The following is a 4,979-nucleotide window of genomic DNA, read 5'->3' on the forward strand; positions in this document are numbered from 1 at the left end:
GGTGCCATCCCTTCTTTTCCACAGTGATGGTGTCTCTCTCCTCCAGCTACACATCAGTGGCTGAATGGTCACCCAAGCCTGGGATTATTTTTTTTTATTTTTTTATTTTTTTTTTTTTGAGTTGGAGTCTCACTCTGTCACCCAGACTAGAGTGCAGTGGCCACTCCTGGCCACCACAGCCTCAACTTGCTGGGCTCCGGCGATCCTTCTGCCTCAGCCTTCCAGGTAGTAGGAACTACAGGCACGCGCTACCACGCCCGGCTGATTTTTGGTTTATTGTAGAGATGAAGTCTCGCCCACCCAGGCGGGTCTCGAACCCACGGGCTCAGATAATCCACTTACCTCAGCCTCCCAAAGGCGCGGGATTATAGGCTGAGCCACCGAGCCTGGCTGGCCTGGGATTATTTTAAGAAATGGGGTTCACCCTCTTGCACTGAGGCCCCAAACCATAAGCAAACACCTGGACAACCAGAAGATTGGTGTCAGTCAGCTGAAAAATAGACTGAGAAGGCACCTCAGGAAGAAATCAGTGAGTTTGGTGTCTTCTAATCTTGAGAGTCTTAATAGCCTATCTAATGCTTCTCCCAGAAAGTCTATTTTGAATTCAGGCTCATCCTCTAACCTGCATTGAGAGTCAGGCATCAGGGCACCATTTTTCAGCTTTTCAGGGATACATCCTGAAGGGAAGAGAAAACCCATTTCCTAGGTCCCTGTGAAGCAGGACCTTAGATACTGTGCCCCTTCAAATTCTCCCCATTTCTCCCCACATCACAATCATTATTCTTCAGTGATCTCTCCCCAGTGCAGATAAACAAGCAAGTTGAAAGGATTTACTGAGTGTTGACAGCTCCCAGTCCTGAGCCAAACACCTTATGCATCCTCTCCTTGAAGCACAGCACTGAAGAGCAACTTCTCGAGCTGGAGAGCCTGGGTTCAAGCCCATGCCTCACCATAAACTTGCTGAAGGACATTGGTCAAGTTGCTTAAGTTACCCTGCCTCATTGTTCTTCCTTTGTGAAATGGGGATGATAGTAATGATGCGACATGAGTTGTTTGGTGCAAAACTTGTGGTTTCTTTGGCTCAACCCTGAATTTTAGAGTGGCCAGCAAAGTTTTAAAACAAAGTTTATTAGCGAAAAGAAGAGAGGAAAGAAAGGGCAGGCAAAAGTTTTGTACCACAAAGGAAATCTCTCTCTGGAAAAAGAAAGATTGCACTTTTGCTTTTCACCAAGAAGCTAAATACATATATTCACAACAATTGATATGCTAAAGAGAGTGAGACACAGGTAACCATTCTAGAGAGATTGACAGCTCCCTGCTTTTGATGGGAGGAGTGGGCGGAGGGAGTGGTCTTTTCCAGACCACATTCTGTTTTGCAGGAGACCTGCCAGACATTGCCAATACACAAATTCATAAGATAAAAGGGATTTTCAAATCATTTCTATGGCTTTTTTGATTCCCAGTCTGGAAGCCACCTTGATGGAGTTTTCCTTTTGGAAGCTAAAGGGACGGGGTGGTTCATCCTGTCGACAGGACATCTGGACACTTTCTAAAACCTGCCTGTAGGGAATTTATCTATGTCTAACCTGTGTTAGAGCTGTTACAGTAAGACCTCAATCTAAGACTGCTGTAAGAATGTGATGAGTTGAAGCTAATATCACATTGATGCCCAAACCCAGTAAAGATCCAACAAGGAAAGAGAACTACATGCCAATACCCTTGATGACATAGATATTAAAATTCTTAACAAGGCTCTAGCAAACTGGATCCAACAACATATCTCAAATATCATCCAGCATGACCAAGTAGGCTTCATCCCAGGGATGCAAGGCTGGCTCAACATTTGCAAGGTCATAAATGTAATTAAATACATCAACAGAAGTAAAAACAAAAACCACATGAATATATCATTAGATGAAGAAAAAACTTTTGATAAGATTCAGCACCCCTCTTGATAGAAACCCTCAAACATCTAGGCATAAAAGGAACATACCTCAAAATACTAAGAGCCATCTATGAGAAACTCACAGTCAGTATACTGATAAACAGTCAGAAATTGAAGTCATTTTCCCTGAAAACCAGAACAAGACAAAGATGCCCGTTCTCACCCCTCCTGTTCAACATAGTATTGGAAGTCCTAGCTAGAGCAATCAAATTTAAGTCATCCTTTTTTACAGATGACATAATTCTATACCTCAAAGACATAATTCTATTCCTCAAATTCTATACCCAAGAGAATTTGTCAGAAATCTCCTTGAACTGATAAAGGTCTTTGGCAAAAGTCATAGAGTATAAAACAAATGTGCAAAAGACAGTCACATTCCTATATGCCAACAATAAACAGAAACCCAAATAAAAAGCTCAATCCCATTCACAAGAGCCACACTCAAAAAAGAAATACCTTGGTATCTTCCTAACAAGGGAAGTGAAAGACCTTTACAATGAAACTATGAAACACTGCCCAAAGATGTCAAAAATGACACAGCCAAATGGAAAATATTTCATGCTCATGGATTGAAAGAATCAACATTGTTGAGATGTTCCTCCTATCCAAGACACTCTACAGATTTAATGCAATAACCATTAAATTACCAGCAGCATTCTTCTCAGACCTGGAAATGACAATACAGGAATTCATATGGAAACATAAATGACCACAAATCACCAAAATAATCCTTAGCAAGAAAAAAAAAAGCAAAAAGCAGGAGGCATCATGCTCCCAGACTTTAAGCTTTATTGTAAAGCTACAATAATCAAAACAGCCTGGTATTGGTACAAGAACAGGCATGTAGACCAATGGAATTGGATTTTGAAAAGTGATGCATATACATAATGAAATATTATGCAGTCATAAACAAGAACAAAATTATGAACTTTACCACAACTTGGATGGACTTAGAGGCTATAATACTGAGTGATCTATCTCAGAAACAAAGAACCGAGTATCACATGTTCTCACTTATAAGTGGACCTTGAACAACTGTCATAATACTATAAGAAGGGGATTGACAGTAGTGAGAAACAGCCAGGGGAGTGCAAGGGTGGGATGGGCAGTATTGGGAAACTGCCAGGGGAAGGGGGGGCACACACCTCATCAACAAGGGTACCTGTATAATGAACATTTGTACACCTAACCCTGAATTGTACCCCACAGCTTTAAAAGTAACAATTTAAAAAAAGAATTTGGTAAATTACCTCATGGAAGGGCCCTAGAACATTGTCTTAATATGCACACAACAATTGTTGGCTATTACTATTACAATTTAGTCTAAAAAGTAGTCTTCTCAATAGAGTTGAAGCTCCATTGTCAACATCACCTGGAGCTTGCAACAGATAGACAAACTCAGCTTAACAATACACCTTCTTCCTGGGGGAGGGTTATACTTCCTTAACCAGTTGGATTCAGAAGTGACTATGTGGCTTGATATAGCCCATGAAGCATAGATGGGAGGTGATGTGCATCATGTCTCAGAAGAAGCATGTAGAGCTGGCTCAGGGCTCATCATCTTTGAAATCAACAGTGACCAAGGGGGACAGCAGGGAAGGGGGAGGCTAGGATTAAGCCAGAAATGGGTACAAGGGGCCAGTCTAGCTGGCGGACCCCCAGGCATCCCAAGCAGGGCTTCACACAGCCTCCCCTCGCCAGCCCCCAGACCTGCCCCCATCGGCAGCAGGATAGGCCTTGGATTTGGCAGTCTCCATCTACTCCACACTCCAGAGGCACAACCCCTCACCTGACTCACCATCCCTTGCTGTGGCTCTGCTACCCCACTCTGCAGAGGAGTCTCAGCCTCATCTGTCTGGGGTTGGGGGTAGGCCCAGTACCTCCCTACTGGAGTAGGGACCCCAGGGAGGATTTCATGTGTGTCAGCCCACCTCTCCTTCTGTCCCGCCTGGATTCACCCATCTGCTAGAGGGGCAAAGGCTCTCATTCTCCACCAGTTGTGTGTTAGCAGCTCACCCTCTTGGACGCTGGACCCCAAGGAGCTTGAAGACCACTCAATGTTGCAGACTGGGCCGAAGGGAAGCCCCAGAGGTGTGGGAGCCAGAATGAGGACAGTGACCCCGGTTTTCCAAGAGGTGACTCTGGAGGGAGCGGGGGTAGGAGGGAGGTTGTGGGCCCAGGGGAAGGGAGACCGGAGAGGCTGGGGGAGCGCACGGGAACACCCTTGGTCCAGCCTTTACCCCTGGGGGATTATGGTCCAGGGGAAGGGAGCCCAGGGAGGTTTGGGGTGGGCACAGGAGCACCCTAGGTCCAGCCGCTGCCTGCCGCCGCCTACCTGTGCCAGGAATTTGTTACCCTCCAGGATCCTCACTTTGATCTCCAGCTGCCTGAGGTAAGCGGACGAGGGATCCTGCAGGCCTTTGGGGGATGCTGCGGTGGTGGGGCGGCGCCAGGAGGTAGTCCAGGGATAGCCGTGTGGCGCCTGCCTTGCCTTTGGGGACCTTGTGTGGCCCAGGGCAGAAGCGAGGTCTTGACGTGGTGATATTAGTCTGGGCTGCCGCCACTGCCCGTTCACAACGTGCTGCTGCCGTTGTCCACGTCGTAGGCCCCAGCACCAGCCGCGCCGCCTACCAGCGGCCCACTCAGACTGCCCTGGCTGTGGATGCAGCTGCCTGAACCGCCGCCGCCGCCAACACTGCGCTCTCCTCCTTCAGCAGCAGTACCAGTTCCTTGAATTCCAGGTTCTTGCGCAGCAGGGTCTCCTGGCGCGCCTCCAGCTCGCGCAGATTGTGCTGCCAGGGGACCGCTTAGTGCCACAAGGCGCCGGTCGCTTGGCCCAGAAACCTACCACTGGTGCGCCAGCTTGCGCCCGTTCTGCGGGTCATCGTCCAGGAAGAAGCAGAGGTCGCGCAGCTCCTGATTGTCGCGGTGCAGCTGCTGGTTCACGTTCTGGAGCCCGCGGATCTCCAGCAGGTGCTGCTGCAGCCTCTGGTTCACGTCGCACATCAGGCCGCAGTGCTCCAGCATGAGGCCC

The 4,979-nt window shown here is 47.7% G+C and overlaps 1 pseudogene; it reads right to left on the reverse strand.

Annotated features, from left to right (window-relative positions):
• Positions 1–622: 622 nt before the first annotated feature.
• On the reverse strand, positions 623–4,975 carry LOC103264492 (annotated as a pseudogene).
• Positions 4,976–4,979: the final 4 nt, after the last annotated feature.

The sequence above is a fragment of the Carlito syrichta genome, unplaced genomic scaffold (assembly GCF_000164805.1).
Source record: "Carlito syrichta isolate Samal-C Ts95f unplaced genomic scaffold, Tarsius_syrichta-2.0.1 Scaffold3162, whole genome shotgun sequence".
In the NCBI taxonomy this organism is placed as follows: domain Eukaryota; kingdom Metazoa; phylum Chordata; class Mammalia; order Primates; family Tarsiidae; genus Carlito; species Carlito syrichta.